The sequence below is a fragment of the Narcine bancroftii genome, chromosome 7 (genome assembly GCF_036971445.1).
Source record: "Narcine bancroftii isolate sNarBan1 chromosome 7, sNarBan1.hap1, whole genome shotgun sequence".
NCBI lineage: Eukaryota > Metazoa > Chordata > Chondrichthyes > Torpediniformes > Narcinidae > Narcine > Narcine bancroftii.
The window spans coordinates 62415535-62436202 of record NC_091475.1 but is presented as its reverse complement, the minus strand read 5'-3'; the positions used below and the strand labels follow the sequence as shown (position 1 = coordinate 62436202).

Here is a 20668-nt window from a genome sequence, read left to right as displayed (position 1 = left end):
TTTCTTTTGAGGGGAGGGAGGGAGATAAAAAGAAAAAAATATATCATTTTGTATCTTTTTATTACATTCTATTGTTATATGATGAAGAATTATACTATGTATTGATACAAATGAAAAATAAAATTTTCAAATAAAAGAATAAACTCCAGAGGGTTGTTAACTCAGCCTGCGTCATCATAGGCTTCACTCCATCGAGAGCATTGACATGAGGCAGTGTCTTAAAATAGCAGTCTTTATCCATAAAGACCCCCACCCCTCAGGCCATGCCCTCTTTACTCTGCTACTATTGGGAAAAAGGTACAGGAGCATAAAGATGAGCACTCAGTGGCACAAGGTCAGCTTCCTCTCTGCTGCCATCAGATTCCTGAATGATCAATGAAACAAAACACTGCCTTACCTTTTGTGCACTATGAATTGTTATTATGTTTTTTTTTTGTTTCTTGCCCAGAATTGGTAAATCACATTGCAGGATGCGTGCTCAAACAGATGCAAAATTGCTACATAGAAACAAGAAATAAAATCAGAGCATATGCATTGAGGTGGGCCATGTCAAACCCAGAACGCAATGAAGATTTTAAAGGTACAGTCGGCTGGTGCAACTATTTCATGAACTGGAAAAATCTGGTATTGCGACAAAAAAAACAAAATTTGCTCAGAAACTAACAGAAGATCTCGATCATAAAGTTATTAGCTTTCAGCAGTTTATTATACGTCAGCGGCAGAAACACCAATTTCCATTGTCAAATATTGGAAACATGGACAAAACCCCCATGGACTTCGACATGATAGGCAATAAAACAGTGGAATGAAAAGGTGTGAAAACTGCAGGCCATAAAAGGACAAGGTTTATGGTGGTGTTATCGTACATGACCGATGATACAAAGTTAAAACCTGGGTCATCTTATATATGTCGACTGATTTTTTAGTAGAACTTAAAGTCTCATTTTTGTATCTGGCCAATAAGACGACCCCTATTTTTGTATGTATTTTTGGTGTTTCAATAGTCAACTTATAAACCAAAATATGCAGTAGGCTATTAAATATTTAAATAGAACTAAATATATTCAAATTAACTGTAACTCGCAAAAATACTCCCAAATCCCATGAAACTGAAGGAACTTGGCTCTCTCCCCAGTGGACTCGATGAGGAGTCAAACTCTGGATGTAGATGAAATGATGCAAGGACTTCATCACCTTTATTTCACCCAAGTGACATTTTCTATCAATGATTCAGATTGTGAATCAGGTCCTCCAAAAACAAATTGTGTACCACTGTCAAATATCCCATTAAAATCAACAATCATAGGAAAGCAATACCCAACTATTTAAAACTTCAATTAATCTTATTGTTAAAGTCAGAAAATATTCAAGAAAAATTATAAAGGATGGTTTTGTTCTGACCAGAGAAGAAAAAATTAAAATGAACACACAAACATACAATCTGAAATTTTTCTCAAATAACATCCGCTTTCATTAACACATTTTTGTTAGTTTCCAAGTGCAAAGTGCAGAATATAAAAAAAGAATAGGTGGAATTAAGATTGCATCTGTCATGAAACCTTTGGTAAGGGAGAAGGATTATTAATCGATAAAGAGTTGAGAATTTCAGCAATCAAGAAAACTGTCAAATGAATATAAATACAAATAGTAGAATATTGACTCCAACAAGGCAAATCATAGCATGTAAACTGCTATTGTGAAAGGATGTATATAAGAAGGGATTAATGAATCAGCTGAAGACATAATTGTTTTGTATTTTTATTTCTTTGTGCTGTGTCACAGTGACTAAAACCATCAAGCATGATAACCTAAGGGAAACTCCCACAGTATGGCCCCAAGAATAATGCACACATAAGTTAAGCTAAGTGATTTACAGAGAAAAACCATCCTGTGGTTGCCAACTCTGCACAAATGACTTTGTCCGCATATAAACATCTGGCTGTAATAACCAGAATCATAAGTTATGCAAAATTAGTGAAATTTCCTGGAAACATGCTTGGTTAAGTATAAAAAGGGATAAATATCTTGTAAGCTTTGAGTAAGGCTCAGTATAAGACGAGTGAGATTATCTACTCACTCTTTATACCCCTTGATTCCATTAGCATTAAACAATAAAGAACTAATTGTAGGTTCTTTGGTTCTGCTGTGTTATTTTATTGCAGGGTGGGTCAACTATCTCATTGTATAATTCAACTTTTAAGACCCATGGCCCAAGAGTGTCAAGAATTTTTGCAACTCTCCTAATGTGAGAGCAGAATTGAGCTGAACTAATTTTTGTCGCACTCATGAAGAAAAAGGTTGAGCTCAGCTCAATTTTACACATTCTAGTTGATATTTTAAATTAGTTAGGTCAATTGGAACTTTTTAGCTTTAATTTAAATCTGTAATTTCTTTCAGTGTTTTGAATTTCTTAAGTACAATGTTCTCAAGTTAAACGTGAAAAAGGCATTTTGATAACATAGAATTCACCAAATTTTGAAGAATTTTCATAGTATAATCATATAAAGTAATCTAACAGAGGCAGAACTGGCAAGACCAAGATGTTTAGCACTGATGGATAATTTGTGAGTTAGCACAACCTTCACATTTTAAGAAGCCAAGTACATTTCACCAAAGATTGTGAAAATGCATGTCATAAGAATTTGAATAAATAGCACAAGAATGAAATGGCCAATGTATTTATTGGTCAAATAATCACACAGTAATTTTCTTATAGTTCAGGACAGTTTGCAATATGATTGATTTCCACTTAAATAGCTTTGTCAAGACTCACTGGCCTTGCTGAGTTTTCTCCTCCTCTGACATTCCTTTAATCTTTGATTACGTATGCTTTGGGTTCTATTCCATATCTATTGGTGTCAATACAAAGCTAAGTATAGAGATCTCATGACATAGATGCTATCATAACAACTCTTGATGACACAATCAACATTACTGCTTTGTTTATGTAAATTTTAATGTTTGTACTCTAAATGTTTCTTTAATATATTGAAGTAAGAATGATCAAAACTATTCCAAGGAGTAAGTTACCATCCATTTTTTCCACCAGAAAATATCTGAAATCATTTGACAAATAAAGATGAAATTTCCTTCCAATGCAGCTATTAATCATTTCCTACTCATGGATACCAAAGGAATTAAGAACAGAGAATTATTATACTGCGGGTTTTCCCCTTTGCCTCTACTGGACTGTAAAGAAACATGATAGGCTGCAGACACTGTGATTGTAGTGAAAAAGCAGCAAAGCTGGAGAAACTCAGCTGTTTTATATGGTAAACACCTTTTGTTCCTCCCCATTGCTTGAATTCTGAGACTTTCTGATGTATCCTGCTTCAGCCTTTTCTGATTTTTCCTTGATGGGCTTAGGCATGAAACGTCTACAATAAATCTTTGTCTCCTATCTCTTCTTCTTCTTTGGCTTGGCTTCGCGGACGAAGATTTATGGAGGGGTAATGTCCATGTCAGCTACAGGCTCGTCTGTGGCTGACAAGTCCGATGCGGGACAGACAGAAACGGTTGCAGCGGTTGCAAGGGAAAATTGGTTGGTTGGGGTTGGGTGTTTCCTCCTTTGTCTTTTGTCAGTGAGACTCTGCGGTCTTCTTCAAAGGAGGTTGCTACCCGCCGAACTGTGAGGCGCCAAGATGCACAGTTTGAGGCGATATCAGCCCACTGGCGGTGGTCAATGTGGCAGGCACCAAGAGCTTTCTTTAGGCAGTCCTTGTACCTCTTCTTTGGTGCACCTCTGTCTCAGTGGCCAGTTGAGAGGTCGCCATGTAACACGATCTTGGGAAGGCGATGGTCCTCCAATCTGGAGACGTGACCTACCCAGCGCAGTTTGATCTTCAGCAGCGTTGATTCGATGCTGTCGGCCTCTGCTATCTCGAGTACTTCGATGTTGGAGATGAAGTCGCTCCAATGAATGTTGAGGATGGAGCGAAGACAACGCTGGTGGAAGCGTTCATCCTCAACATATAACAATTACAGTACAGAAATAGGCCATCTTGGCCCCAAGAGTCTGTACCGATCTAAGTGATCTCCTCTAGTCCCACCTACCTAAACTTTGCCCATAACCCTCCAATCCCCTCTCATCCATATACCTATCCAACTTTTCCTTAAATGACAAAATTGACTTTGCTGTGACCACCTCTTCCAGAAGGTCATTCCACTCAGCCACGACTGTCTGAGTGAAGAAGTTTCCCCTCATGTTACTTCTAAACTTTTGCCCCCAACTCTTAAATTGTGACCTCTTGTTTGAATCTCACCTACCATCAAAAGCAAGAAGGTGGAGTGGTGGTTTTAATGAAAGCCAGGTAAGTTGATATTAATGCCAACTGGGTGGAGGGTATCCAGAAGGATGAGGTGTTGTTCCTCCAATGTTCAGGTGCCCTCAGTCTGGCAGTAAACGAGACCATGGACAGACAGTCGGCAAGGGAGTGGGATGGAGAACTGAAATGGGTGGACATTGGGAGATCCATACTACTGCGGCAGACAGAGCCGAGGTGCTCATCAAAGCAATCTCCCAGTCTGCATCCAGTCTCTCCAATGTAGAGACCACAGCGGGAGCACCAGATGCAGTAAATGACTTTTGCTTCACTTGGAAGGACTGTTTGGGGCCTGAATGGTGCTGAGGGAGGAGGTGTGGGTGTAATTGGAGCATTTCCTGAAGTCACAGAGATAAGTCTCAAGAGACTGAACACAGACTGGGAGATGGCTTTGTTGAGCACTTCAGCTCTGTCCGCTGCACTAGCATGGATCTCCCAGTGACCACCCATTTCAGTTCTCCATCCCATTCCCTTGCCGACATGTCTGTCCATGGCCTCATGTACTGCCAGACTAAGAACACCAGTAAATTGGAGGAACACCTCTGGTTTTTGTTAACACCCCCCCCCCCTTGCTCCCCCCACCCCCCCAACTACTGTCGACTCTTCATTACTTGTCTCCTTTTGCAAAGACAGGATAAATTCCACCAAGACCCATATCATATCCAATTAACACCTTTTGTTCCTCCCCAAATGTTTGAATTCTGAGACTTTCTGATACACCTTGCTTTTGCTTTTTCAGATTTTTCCTTGAAGAAGGGCTCAGGTCCAAAACGTCGGGAATAAATCTTTGTCACCTCTAGATGCCGAAGAAATATAGCACCCTGCTGACTCTGGCTCCACTTTAATTTATATGAAAGTATAATCATCCCTTGCTGTCCCTTGTCACACATAACTTTATTAATCAGAAGGACATGAGAAATTCTTTCTAGGTGGTTGAGCTGGAATCCCCTCAGTCTGAAGAATATGCTGTGACCCCATATAATGATCTGAAAGTTACCAGAGCCAGGTTTTATATCCTCCTGCTGACTAAACAAAAATTGGGTCATGTGCTTTCTAACTCTTGCTTTCTATCAGTTGCCATGTTCAGCAGCTCCTGAACAGAAATTTTCCTGCTTCCTAATAAGAGAAGAACATTGCAAAAAGCTCTGTTAAAAGCATTGCTTCTCAAGTTTTGCAGCTTCATCAGTGCGTAGGTCTTTAGGGGCAAAAAAAATACATTATGGACAGGGAGACCCAACAAACCAATGGCATCATGAAGAAAGCACATCAGTGCTTCAACTTCCTCAGGAGTTTGCAAAGGTTTGGTATGACACCAGAAACCCTGGCAAATTTCTACAGAGGTGTGGTGGCAAGTGTGCTGACCGGCTGCATCATGGACTGGTATGGGAACACCAATACCCCTGAGCATAAAGCCCTCCAAACAGTAGTGGACACAGCCCAGGATGTCACAGGCAAAACCCTCCCCACCATTGAGAACATTTACAGGGAACACTGCCATAGGAGGGCAGCAGCAATCATCAAAGATCCTCATCACCCAGCAAATGCTCTGTTCTCGCTGCTGTAATCAGGAACGAGGTATCGGTGCCACAAGACTCACACCACCAGGTTCAGGTACAGCTGCTACCCCTCCATCATCAGACTCCTCAACAACAAACTCAATCAAGGACTTGTTTAAGGATTCTTATGAGCACTTTATTGATTTTCCTTTTGTTCTCTCTGTATTGCAGTTAGTTTGTTTACATTGCTATCTGTTCACAGCTCTTTATTTGTTTATATCTTCATGGTGTGTCATTTATTTTTGCACTACTAATTAGTGGTAATTCTGCCGCACCGACAGGAAACAGGAATCTCAGGATTGTATAGTGAAACACCAATTTAACACGACCTGAATTAACTCGAATCTGGATATAACACAATGAGTCACTGGACTCAGGTATCAGGCTGCCGCGGGGAGTGAAGACTTTGGGCTACATTGGGCATCTTGGCCTGCCGCTGGGAGCAGGGACTTAGGGCTGCTGACAAGAGTGGGGACTTTAGGCTGCTGCCAGGAGCGGGGATGGTTGGTTTATTAAAACTTAATTTGTGTTTTAATTTCAACTGTAGCTATTTCAACTATTCATTGAAACCCCGATTTAGAACAACTCTACTTTTTTGTGTTGAGATTTTTTTTGGATCTAAACTGTCCTATTATATCGGGGTTCTACTGTATGAGATGTCATATAATAAATCTGACAATAAATCTGAAATCTGAGGAATAACCTGGAAACTCCACAAGCTTTGCTAAAACAAAAAGTGATCAAAAAATGTCAGTTCAGGGCAATATTGCATTATTTAACTATTAAATGGCATTTTAAGTTACTATCTTGAACATAATATACATGTGCAATATTGTAAAACTTAATAACAACATATTAAGGCACATAGTTACTAAGAAACAATTTACCCCAGGCCACCAAAATTGCCTTCATTTTTTTTGGAATCCACACATTTTTTTAGAAACTGCAGCTAGGAACATTCCAGTGAACCAGCAGACACCAAACATTTCAAAGTATTAATACTTCTTTCTTCTTTGGCTTGGCTTCGCGGACGAAGATTTATGGAGGGGGTAAAAAGTCCACGTCAGCTGCAGGCTCGTTTGTGGCTGACCAGTCCGATGCGGGACAGGCAGACACGATTGCAGCGGTTGCAAGGGAAAATTGGTTGGTTGGGGTTGGGTGTTGGGTTTTTCCTCCTTTGCCTTTTGTCAGTGAGGTGGGCTCTGCGGTCTTCTTCAAAGGAGGCTGCTGCCCGCCAAACTGTGAGGCGCCAAGATGCACGGTTTGAGGCGTTATCAGCCCACTGGCGGTGGTCAATGTGGCAGGCACCAAGAGATTTCTTTAGGCAGTCCTTGTACCTTTTCTTTGGTGCACCTCTGTCACGGTGGCCAGTGGAGAGCTCGCCATATAATACGATCTTGGGAAGGCGATGGTCCTCCATTCTGGAGACGTGACCCATCCAGCGCAGCTGGATCTTCAGCAGCGTGGACTCGATGCTGTCGACCTCTGCCATCTCGAGTACCTCGACGTTAGGGGTGTGAGCGCTCCAATGGATGTTGAGGATGGAGCGGAGACAACGCTGGTGGAAGCGTTCTAGGAGCCGTAGGTGGTGCCGGTAGAGGACCCATGATTCGGAGCCGAACAGGAGTGTGGGTATGACAACGGCTCTGTATACGCTTATCTTTGTGAGGTTTTTCAGTTGGTTGTTTTTCCAGACTCTTTTGTGTAGTCTTCCAAAGGCGCTATTTGCCTTGGCGAGTCTGTTGTCTATCTCATTGTCGATCCTTGCATCTGATGAAATGGTGCAGCCGAGATAGGTAAACTGGTTGACCGTTTTGAGTTTTGTGTGCCCGATGGAGATGTGGGGGGGCTGGTAGTCATGGTGGGGAGCTGGCTGATGGAGGACCTCAGTTTTCTTCAGGCTGACTTCCAGGCCAAACATTTTGGCAGTTTCCGCAAAGCAGGACGTCAAGCGCTGAAGAGCTGGCTCTGAATGGGCAACTAAAGCGGCATCATCTGCAAAGAGTAGTTCACGGACAAGTTTCTCTTGTGTCTTGGTGTGAGCTTGCAGGCGCCTCAGATTGAAGAGACTGCCATCCGTGCGGTACCGGATGTAAACAGCGTCTGCATTGTTGGGGTCTTTCATGGCTTGGTTCAGCATCATGCTGAAGAAGATTGAAAAGAGGGTTGGTGCGAGAACACAGCCTTGCTTCACGCCATTGTTAATGGAGAAGGGTTCAGAGAGCTCATTGCTGTATCTGACCCGACCTTGTTGGTTTTCGTGCAGTTGGATAATCATGTTGGGGAACTTTGGGGGACATCCGATGCGCTCTAGTATTTGCCAAAGCCCTTTCCTGCTCACGGTGTCGAAGGCTTTGGTGAGGTCAACAAAGGTGATGTAGAGTCCTTTGTTTTGTTCTCTGCACTTTTCTTGGAGCTGTCTGAGGGCAAAGTATTAATACAAAACCCTATTAACCAGCATTTTTGTACACCACTGAAGTGTGTACACATGTAGTTAATCTAAAAGAGAATGCATTAATATAGTACATTACATGCTTGTTAATAGAAATCCAGTTAATGAGAATATTTGGTTAAAGTAAATATTTGCTCAGCCAGAATTTAACTCCTGGTCTACTGTAGATAAGTTAGAGTACAAGATATTACAAACAATTCAGACCAGAGGGTTTATTATGTGGAAGCAAATATTAATGTTTAATGTAATCACAGCTCGACCAATTTATGATTCTAAATATGTAATCCAACATTAAATATGCAGAAAATGGAGTCTGATTTTAATCAAGCTAAAGGATTTGTTTTAAAGTTCTCCAATCTCCAAATTGGTTGCTGAAAACTTTCTTCTGGAGTTCTAGGTAAAGTATAACATTTAAATGAAAAAAATATTTGGACACACTGGCTTCAAAGGAAAAACATTCAATTTATTTTTTCTTCTGAAACAAACTTCATTTATATGAATTGCAAAAATGTGTGTGTATGTATATATTCATTAAAAAAAATATATATATATATAAACACACAGCAGTTAGGCCTGCCCAGTACTTGGAGGGGACATGCCTAGGAACACCAAGTGCTGCAGGTTTCTGTGAGGGGTGCTGGACAAAGTGATGACAGTAGACAAAAGTTAAAGAATTTCATCTATGTTACATTCTAAATGTAGTACAACTCAGATTATTCGAATTAGATTCTCTAAAATCCTCAGTTATCCAAATTTTTTTCCAGAGCTGAACTGATTTGGGATATCGGGCTGCCAGCGGCAGCAGCAGTGGACCTCAGGCTCCTGGGAAGGAGTGGGACTCCGGCTCCTGGCACAAGCAGGGCCTCAGTGGGGAAGCGTCAGTGATCAGCAGTGGCCAGCATTTTTTTTTGGTGAAAATTAAACATAATTTTAATCCTTAAAAATCCTTACATTATTGTTGGTTTTAAAACAAGTTACAAGTGATTTGCTGTTGCTACTGGGCTGTTTTTAAAAAATGATCAGTTCTCTGAAAAAAACCATTTATTCAAAATAGGCCTGCTCCTGACTATTTTGGATAATAGGAGTTGTACCGTATTACTTTTGTGTGTGTGTGTGTGTGTGTGTGTGTGTGTGTGTGCGTTCCTTGAATTTCAGTAATTTAATTAACTTTGTATTATTTAGCACACAGTTCTCAACAAAACAAAAACAAATGCCAACATTTCATTTGCAACAGAGATAAATGCATTGTTGGCATTTGTCTTAAAAATTGGTACAATTTTGAACAAAAAAAGACAATTTGTGAATGGCTACATACAAACTTGATTAATGCTGATTAAGAGGCATTTAGAAAGAAGGAATTTTAAGCATTTTTGGCAGCCCGATGCAATATAAAATAGTCAGAGTAACAAAGCTAAAAAAAGGCCTTCCAGCCGAACACATCCATGCTGCCAATTCATTCCATACACCCAACGCCTTCCGTGAGGAAAACGTTGTCTCTCAGATACCTTACAAATCTTCCCCTTCTCATCTTAAACCACTGTGCTTTAGTTTTAGACTCCCCAAGAGCTAATGCTCAACCATCAACCTAATTCACACCGTACTGATCAAAACAGCAAAATATTAAAAGGAATTTCAGAAGTCTTCAATATGTTTTGAACTGAAACAATCACATTGGAAACCAGCTTTGACCAACAAAATTAGTTGTAGCAAGATCAAATAAATCACCAATCGTGCCCATTTACAAATCTTAAGAGATAGCTTTAAAATTATTATTTAAAGGTGGCACAGTTGCCGTATGGTTCGCATAAAGCCTTTACAGCGCCAGTGATCAGGATCGGACCTGGGTTCGAATCCTGAGCTGTCTGTAAGGAGTTTATACATTCTCCCCGTGTCTGCATGGGTTTTCTCCTGGGGGCTCTGGTTTCCTCCCATCCTTCAAAAACATCCTGGGATGTACATTAATGGGGTGTAAAGCCAGCGGCACAAAGTCGTAGGGCCGAATTGGCCTGTTATAGTACTCCATGTCTAAATTTTTTTATAAATTATATTACTTTATGCACATTTTCTTAAAATTAACTAGTTGCCACATGTTAATATAACAAGAAAATGTTCAGTATTTCAATTTCAGCAAAATTTAGTCATTTAAAGTCAATTTATTCACAAGTAGCAAACTTGCCATATTCGGATAAATCAGTTTTCAGTTGCAAATAATTAATCTCGAATATGGCATGGAAGATGTAGCTGAGGAGAACCTGAAAAGCATATGATGAAGTAGGGAGAGAACAGAATGAAGTGCAAAGGGTTGAGGAGAAAGAACACAGTAAAGGACATATCAAAAAATGCTCAAATGCCTCAAATAGAGAAATGAATGAATTTGTTTAATTGAAAATAATTTCAAAATACTGCCAGATTGATTCATGATGTATCTTATATTCACAAAAATGGGAAATGAGTTTGTGGGACAATTTTGAATGGATTTTGTAAATGGAAGCATGTTGTTCAGGACAAAGTGGACAATTTTGAACAAAATCCCTGGGAAATGAATAAAGAATAATTCAAAGATTCTCAGAGTGTCTAAATAATGAGAAAATATTATTTTCCAAATTAGGTTGTGGAAGTGTTGGATCTTATTAAAAACATCAAGATTGATGACCCCAGGGCCAGGTTGCTGTGGGAAGTGAGAGAAGAAATAGCTCTGATCTTTGAATCCTTTTTGGTGGCAGGGGAGGTGCTGGAGGATTGGAGAATGGAAAATGTAATCCCCTTGTTTAAAAAAGGTAATAGGGAGAATCCTGGGAATTTTAGACCAGTGAGTCTTACATCAGTGGTGTGCAAACTAATGAGAGGATTCTTAAGGATAAGATCTATGAGCATTTGGAGAAGTCCAGTCTACTCAAGGACAATCAGCATGACTTTGTGAAGGGAAGGTCATGCCTCAGGAGTCTGAGTTTTTTGAGGAAGTAACAAAAGAAATTGATGAGGGTAGGGTGACAGAGTATTTTGAGGTGGTTTGGGAGGAATTGCTAGAGCAGCTTGCACACAAACACATTTCAAAACACAGAATTTTTGCAGGACTTTTTCAGAATGCATTTAGCAGAAAAAGCAACAAACTATCAAGTTAAAGTTTAATTCTGTTTTCTTGTTCAATTATAATTAAAAAAACTACTTTTGTTTAAGTAAATTTGTGTTGTAGTGCATATCTATTGCTGCTGGTGTTTGGGTTCTCTGGACTCCATAACAGTAGGGGTGTAGATGTGGTCTACATGAATTTTAACAATGCATTTGACAAGGTCCCCCACAAGAGACTCATCCAAAAAGTTAAGAGGCACAGGATCAGTGGAACCTTGGCTAAGTGGATAAAAAATTGGCATGAAAAAAGAAAGCAGAGTAATAGTGGAAGGAAAACATTCTGCCTGGAGGTCCATGACTAGTGGAGTGCTGCAGGGATCTGTTCTGGGACCCAAGCTCTTTGTGACTTTTATAAATGACCTAGATGAAGAGGCAAAGAGGTCAGTAAGTTTGTGGATGATATGAAATCTGCTCCAATATATAGCACCTGTTTCCTAGGGCAGGATCAGCAAACACCAGAGGACATATGCACAAAGTTAAGGGAAGGAAATTTAAGGGAGACATCAGGGGTAAGTTTTTTTTTTAGAGTTGTGGGTGCCTGGAATGCCTTGCCGGGAACGGTGGTGGAGGCTGACACATTGAGGGTATTTAAGAGACTCTTCGACACATGGATGAAAGAAAAACAGAGGTTTATGGGGTTGTGTGTGTGGGGGGGGTTAGTACTTTTCTTTTAGGAATATATGGGTCAGCACAACATCTATGATAAAGGCATTATAAATGATACCAGATAGATAGGCTGGTGTATGTCCTGTCCCATAATAGGACAGATCCATCAGTGCACTAGTATTCAGCAAGTGGGTCCAGACCCTATGAAAACTCAATGTGAACAAAGAAACCAGCTCCTGATTTCCAACCTCCTCCACACTGAACTAAAATTGGAAGCAGCACTAACAATAGCAAAGATGTAGAATGGAATCTGGGTTGAAGACCTTGATGACCATCACCAAAGAAGGTTTGGTGGCATCACCTGCAGGCTGATCATCTGCATGTTTCTGCACGATAACAATAGAGATACTGGAGTTTGGCTATTCGTTCCATAATGAGACCAGATATGGAGATGTTCGCTGATGAGTGAATGTTTAATTCCAACTGCAACTCCTCAATAAATGAAACAGCAGGGGCTGATTAACAGCAAATGAAACAGCAGGCACTGATCATCTCCAACAAGAAGAATGATCAATCACCAATTTTCAACATTTATCTGAACCAGCCACACCAAATACAGTAGGTGCAAGATCAAGTTCCAGGCTGTGAATACCTTATTCCTGCCTCCTAAAGCTTTCTCATAATTGGCCTAACACAACATTGAAACATATAATGATGAAACACTTTCCATTTGTCACACTTTGTTAAATCCTTGAATTTTCTAACCAAAAGTATGGTGAGTCTTTATCATTATGGCTTCAAATTTTCAGGATTATGACATATCAACCATTTCTTTGGCCAAAAGGTCATGTAAAGATGTTACAAACCACATGTAGCAAGCAGCAATAGACAATAAATCAGACAATGTTCAATTTTAAAACACTAATTTTATTTCTCTCTCTTAAACTATAGTCTTAATTTTTAAACTTTTAAACACTCCTTTGAAATTTGATGCCCACCATTAATGTTGAACTGATGGGAAGACTGGAGTTGTGGCTACTACAGACTCACAAATTCTCGTTGTGCTGCCTTTGAAGAAATGTCCATCTACATGAGCTGTGGTCACAACATTCCTGGTTCTTTTGAAGGCAAGACTCGAACTGGGTTATCTCCAAGAAGCTTTCAAGACCCTAGTGTCGATATCTCTGAGTGGCCTTCTCTGTTAAGTCGCACTCAAAATGAAATAGTCTCTCCAAGTTAACTTCACTGTTAGTCAAAATAAAAATGAAGCAATTTGATTCCCCAAAAGACCCTCCTGGCACAGGTCAATTTACCAAAAAGGCCCAGTCATTCACAGAGAAAGCTTTGCTCTAAATTCCACAAAATGGCTGACCACAAGAGCTGCTTCAAAAAGCCATCAGAATGGTTCTCCCTCACAAAATCACGTCTTTGCAAATATATTGAATCTGAAACAGACTGTGACAAGCCTTCCCTCAGTTCTTCAATGTATTGAATTGTGTTGTGTTATGCTTGTGTTAACTGTGACCAGTCCATTCCTCTTGTCTACACTAACCCTTACAATGATAATCCCATTTTACTGAAAACATAAAATAAGTTTGTTGTGGAAGATGTCTTGACTTATTTAACAGATCCATTTAATTCTTTGCTACAATTTAAATTTAGATTAAAAGAATATACATAAATATCTGGTTATAAAGTTAATTGGGGAAAAAAGTGAAATTATACACAGTAAATGGGGATTATGCAAAATGTAAGAGTGTAATTAATTTTAGATGGCCAGATACAGGAATAAAATATTTAGGTATTTGAGTGAAACCAAATTTTAAAAACTTTATTAAATTAAATAATTTTCTATTATTAAAAATGAATAAGAGAAAATTTGGAAAAATGGAATGCATTACCTATTACTTTAAAAGGTAGAGTAAATTGTGTTGAGATTAATATTTCTCTTAGAATACAATATCTTTTTCAATTGATTCGTCCACCAATTGCTCAAAATGTTTTTAAAAATTAAATGCTTGTGTTAGGAAATTTTTTATGGAAAGGAAAAATGGCAAAGGTTTCTTTGGATAAATTGATGTGGAATTATGATTTATTAATTTTATAAATTGTTATAAAGCAGCCCAGTGACATTTTGTTTATGGAATGTATGATTTAAATAAAATTCCAGCTTGGGTGTATATCTTTGGCTTGGCTTCGCGGACAAAGATTTAAGGAGGGGGTAAAATGTCCACGTCAGCTGCAGGCGGCGTTTGTGGCTGACAAGTCCGATGCGGGACAGGCAGACATGGTTGCAGCGGTTGCAGGGGAAAATTGGTTGGTTGGGGTTGGGTGTTGGGTTTTTCCTCCTTTGTCTTTTGTCAGTGAGGTGGGCTCTGCGGTCTTCAGGTTGCTGCCCGCCGAACTGTGAGGCGCCAAGATGCACGGTTTGAGGCGATATCAGCCCACTGGCGGTGGTCAATGTGGCAGGCACCAAGAGATTTCTTTAGGCAGTCCTTGTACCTCTTCTTTGGTGCACCTCTGTCACGGTGGCCAGTGGAGAGCTCGCCATATAACATGATCTTGGGAAAGTGATGGTCCTCCATTCTGGAGATGTGACCCACCCAGCGCAGTTGGATCTTCAGCAGCGTGGATTCGATGCTGTCGGCCTCTGCCATCTCGAGTACTTCGATGTTAGGGATGAAGTCGCTCCAATGAATGTTGAGGATGGAGCGGAGACAACGCTGGTGAAAGTGTTCTAGGAGCCGTAGGTGATGCCGGTAGAGGACCCATGATTCGGAGCCGAACAGGAGTGTGGGTATGACAACGGTTCTGTATACGCTTATCTTTGTGTGGTTTTTCAGTTGGTTGTTTTTCCAGACTCTTTTGTGTAGTCTTCCAAAGGCGCAATTTGCCTTGGCGAGTCTGTTGTCTATCTCGTTGTCTATCCTTGCATCTGATGAAATGGTGCAGCCGAGATAGGTAAAGTGGTTGACTGTTTTGAGTTTTGTGGGCCCAATGGAGATGTGGGGGGGGGGGGGGGGGGGGCTAGTAGTCAGGGTATAGGACTTAGTAAAATAGGCGAACCAAACCCACAAGATTTTATTCATAAATGGAATTCAAGATTGTTAACAGAGAATAGAGGAACTCCCATATTGAAGCATTTAATTGTGTTTTGGAATAATGTTGATAAAGAGATTGGGGAAGGCGGTTTATTGTCGAGAAAAGTAACATTATTTCAGAATAAATTGATTCCATTTTCTATGGGAATACTTTTTTTAAAATTTGGCAGTGTCAGGGAATTAAGAAGATTGCGGATGTTTATGAAGCAGGGAAATTTATTTCTTTTAATAGAATGAAGGAGAAGTTCAAGGTACCAGAAAATATTAGAATTTTATGTGAAAATTTTGGTCAAGAGGCCAGCAGAGGCAAAATTAGAATAATTGTTATGTAATGGAGATTATAAAGAAATTTATTTCAATGATGTATAGATTAATACAAAAAAACCCCAACAAAAAATAGGGCTTCATAAATCTAGACATAGATCGGAAGTTGATTTAAATAAACAAATAGATGAACTTGATGTGTGAATTGAGATATATAAAGTATGAAAAGTACAATAAATGTGTGATATAAGCCCCTTTCACACTTGCAAGTGATACCAGGAATTAACGGCCAATCGGCCTTTCAAATGGCAAATGTGAAAGCAAAATCAGATCAACGCCGGCATCAGATGATGTCATCTCACACTGGTGATTTACAGCCTCATACCCTCGTACAATCCCCGGGGTCTGCAGACACCAGCGTTGCAATTAGGCAAGTGTGAAACGGGAAATTGTACTGTGGGATTGAAATAACCCAAATTTTTGCGTGAGTACAGGAAGAAAAGATTAAAATGAAGATATAAACTTTGCCATAGGAAAGTCGCAGTGGGGCTGGGGAAGAGAGAGAGAGAGAAAATAAATGGCAATAAACAGCAATAAATAGCACATGCAGACAATTTTTAAACAGTTTTGGAAAACGGATCGCACTATAGGACACAATTTATAAAGACTGGGGGGAAAAAAAGCAATGGCCAACCTGACTTCCCAGAATGCCATGAGGCAGAGAAACCCCTCTATGAATGTTCCATGTATGCATCCAGGAATATAGCCCTTTCTCCACCACATGGAATTCTGTGAGGGCAGATCTGCCATTGCTCTTTCCCACATTATTTATAAATTAAGTGCTATAGCACTACAAACTTTCCCACCCTGTTTAAAAATAGTCCACTATTGTTATTTATTGTTTGCACTTTTCCATGGTCCCTTATAAATGTTTATATAGGCTGGAAAAACAACCAACTGAAAAACCTCACAAAGATAAGCGTATACAGAGCCGTTGTCATACCCACATTCCTGTTCGGCTCCGAATCATGGGTCCTCTACCGGCATCACCTACGGCTCCTAGAACACTTCCACCAGCGTTGTCTCCGCTCCATCCTCAACATTCATTGGAGCGCCTTCAACCCTAACATCGAAGTACTCGAGATGGCAGAGGCCGACAGCATCGAGTCCACGCTGCTGAAGATCCAGCTGCGCTGGGTGGGTCACGTCTCCAGAATGGAGGACCATCGCCTTCCCAAGATCGTGTTATATGGCGAGCTCTCCACTGGCCACCGTGACAGAGGTGCACCAAAGAAGAGGTACAAGGACTGCCTAAAGAAATCTCTTGGTGCCTGCCACATTGACCACCGCCAGTGGGCTGATATCGCCTCAAACCGTACATCTTGGCGTCTCACAGTTCGGCGGGCAGCAACCTCCTTTGAAGAAGACCGCAGAGCCCACCTCACTGACAAAAGACAAAGGAGGAAAAACCCAACACCCAACCCCAACCAACCAATTTTCCCCTGCAACCGCTGCAACCATGTCTGCCTGTCCCACATCGGACTTGTCAGCCACAAACGAGCCTGCAGCTGACGTGGACATTTACCCCTCCATAAATCTTCCTCCGCGAAGCCAAGCCAAAGAAAGAAAAAAGATAGGTCGGTACAACAACAACAGGGGCTGAAAGACTCAGACTGTGCTGTACATAAAGCTTAATTATGTTACAATATTGCATGAATTTGCAAATTTATATTTTGTTCAAATATAAGATCATAATACATTGATCAGGATTTAGAGCAGGTCCACCATTATTCAATGTGTCATGAAGTCACCAGTATAAGGTAGAACAGTCCTAACCCCATGTATGGCCCTTTGCAAGTGTGAAAGCATTCAGTTGGCAGTAGTCAAGTGTGAAAAGCCAAATCCCCATTCTATTCCCAGGACACTGAATGGCCAATTTAGTGGGATGCAAGTGTGTAAGGGGCTATAGATTGCTACAATATAATTTAATTCATCAATTATATTTGATACAATCTAAATTTTTTTTAAAATTAGACCCTTTCAGATTTACGTTTTAGATATGCACAGGAAATTGCTGCATTTTTGCATTCTACTTGGCAGTGTCCTAGAGTTAAACCATTTTGGTTAGAAAAAAGTAATTTAATGGAACCAATAACGGAGATTAAATTCACACAGAATCCAATACTATTTTTATTGAGTGATATAAAGGGTATTAAACTTGAATATTGAATATGTATCAAAATAAGTTTGATCAAATTATTCAGCAATAGCAAGAAAGTGTATTGCCATAACTTGGAAGTCTGACACAGATTTGGGTATAGAAAGATGACATGGTGAAATTCAGAGTTGTTTCCACTCAGGAAAATTAGTTTAAGAGATAAATACTATATATTTTGGAAGATATGGTACCCATATTTACAAATTGTGGATGTGAATATTTAAATGAAGCTTTGACATTCCATTTTTCTTAAGGTCTCAATAAATAACAATTAAAAGAAACTTTAAAGTAATAGGCACTCCTGTTGAGGATCTTTTGTCCCCTTTTTTCTCTATTTTTTTCTTTTAGTAGAGGGATAGAGGGAGATGAGGTGGTATATGGTGGGGGGGGGGGTATTCTTTCTTTTCCTTTATATATGCTACATGTATTTGGATTGGATTTGTATTATTATTAATTATGTGAATTTTATTGTAGTTTTAAATGTATATATATATTTTTTTAAATGGAACCTGCACTGTTAAATGATACATTCATTATTTTTTATATAATAAAGACAAATAACATCCTTTTAGAAGCATATTGTGACAGAATATGTTGTGTTTTATTATCCCAGAGTCTGAGAAACGAGATGCTAAAAAAGATCCATGGAGGTCATCTCGGAATTAAAACATGTAAGAAAAGAGTACCAGAGGTGATGTACTGGCCAAGAATCAACAATGATGTAGCAAATGAAGTGTCAAACTGTACAGTATGCCAAAAATATTAAGCATGCAATCCTGCCGAACCACTAAAGCCACATCCAGCACCATATAGACCTTACCAGAAGGTAGACGCTGAACTACTCGAATGTCAAGGGAAGGACTATCTTGTAGTCACAGGCTATTACTCCAGAGGTGTATAAACTGAACACCACCATTGCAGATGCTATAGTAACAGGTATGAAAGCCACATTCACCGGACATGTCATGGCAAGCAAGGACTTCACAGACAGTGAACCCCAGTTTTTGCAATTTAAAGTTTCGACAATTTTCCTAAGAGTGGGACTTTCTTAACACAACGTCAAGTCTTCAAATTCCACAGTCCAATGGTCTAGTGGAAAAATAAGTACAGGCAGTGAAAAGGCTGATGAACAAGGCAAAAGACAGTGGACAGATTTCTACCAGAGCATGCTCGTATACCGCACAATGCTGCTCGAGTGTGATATGTCACCAGCACAACTCCTTATGGGATGGAGATCAAACCTACCTATTCAGGAGAACCTCCTAAAAACAAAAGAGGGGGAGAAAATTAGCAAGTTCAAAGAACAACAGAAAGTAAAGCAAAAGTATTACTTTGACAGAGGAACAAAAAACCTGCCAGAACACTACACTGGTGACAAAGTAAGGCTAAAAGTCTAATCAAATTTATGGACTCAGAAGAGAACTGTTCTTAGTGAAATCCAGCCAAGATCATACACCATTCAGACAGATGAAGGTGCTGTTCTGTGAAGAAATCATCGAGATTTTCAAATGGGACCAGCCATAGTAGATGGATACTGTTGAACAACCTGTTGAACAACCTGAATACACAGCTAAGACATTGACTGAGGCAACAATTCAGATTCAATGACAATCAATCAGGAGATCGTCAAGACACGGGAATCCTCCTAAGAGACTCCCGCTAAAGAATGAAGTAGTGTTATCTTATTCGCTCTTCAAGTTTTAGTCGATGTAAAATGTGAACACACAAACCAAGTTTTAAAAATGTTAATAATATTGATAATAATGAAAATGTAAATTCCTGATATAAAAATTAAAATTGCAGTTATACAAAGAAAACATGTTAGTAAAAGTAGCATGGCAAATAGCAAGGCCTTACTGTTTGATTAGTCTTGGCTGCCAGCAGGGGGCTGACACACAGTACGCAGGATCTCTAATGGAGGCTGCAGCCTCATGGCCTCATGTTGCTGTTTAAAACTTTAAAGTAAAGTAAATAACCTTTTCCTTCATCCATGTGTTGTCTAAGAACTCACACACACGAATACAAGATTAAACAACTTTGAAGTTCAGTTTTTCAAATTCAGTGTAGAAGCGAGGCCTTTGAAATTTGATGCCAAGAATTAATGATGAGCTGATGGGAAGACTGGAGCTGCCGCTGTTACAAACTCACAAATTCTCCTGGCGTTGCCTATGAAGAAATGTCCATCCACACGGACTGTGGTCATAAAACTCCTGCTTCTCCAAAAGACCCTCCTATCATCGGTCAATTGCTCAGAATTGTGTCTGGCCACAAGAGCTGCTTCAAAAATCTGTTTTCTCTCCAGCAGTCAGAATGGTTCTCCCCTTCAAGATAACAGTATCTTTACAAATGTATCAAACCTGGAACAGACTGTAACAATCCTTCCTTCAGTTCTTCCAATGTATCGAGTTGTCACTGGGCTGTGACTTGTGTTGTGATGGTGCTTGTGTGAAGTGCTAAATGTTAACTGTGACCATTCAGTCCCTCCTGTCTATACTGTCCTTTATAGTGATCATCCCAATTTACTAAAACATGAGCTCATAATAATTACAAATGCCTATTGTGACAGAATATGCTGTGTTTTATATTGTACAAACTTTGGAGAGTCACCAAGGGACTTCACTAATGGATTGTTGTTTTGAAAAACAACAGATGAAAGAACTCGGAGGATTATGTCCAGAGCCGCAGGCTGTCTGAGTGGAGGTTGCTGTTCTAAGAGGGTCATATGGTTTTGCAAGCAGAGAGAGTAAACCAGGCTTTTCTCTGAGAGCAAGAAAGAGAATTCAGTTCGACAGTTTTTACAGTTCAGCAGCAGCTGGGACTGGAACAGGACATGCTGGCAAGCTTGTGGAAAAACCTCATTTGGAAAACGGGTTGTGAATTCAGTCTGGTCAAAGCCCTTGTGGTCCATACAAGAGGAGAGGACTGGCTGTATAATGTTTCACTTGAAATAAGAGAAACAAAAAGGAACACTGTGGTGACCTGAAAGAGGTTATCATCTGGAAAACCCTGATGGGGCAAGT

The 20668-nt window shown here is 39.9% G+C and overlaps 1 protein-coding gene across 10 annotated transcripts in view; it reads right to left on the bottom strand.

Annotated features, from left to right (window-relative positions):
* The window catches only part of LOC138738967 (zinc finger and BTB domain-containing protein 20-like), a 462974-nt gene that overhangs the window by 280481 nt on the left and 161825 nt on the right, over nt 1-20668 (bottom strand). The window contains exon 3 of one of the 10 annotated variants that reach the window (XM_069890226.1): nt 18894-18910. The exons of the other annotated variants lie outside the window; for them this stretch is intronic. The gene's annotated coding sequence lies outside the window, so the exon portion shown is untranslated. The remainder of the gene's footprint in view (nt 1-18893; nt 18911-20668) is intronic. 10 annotated transcript variants of the gene reach the window in all.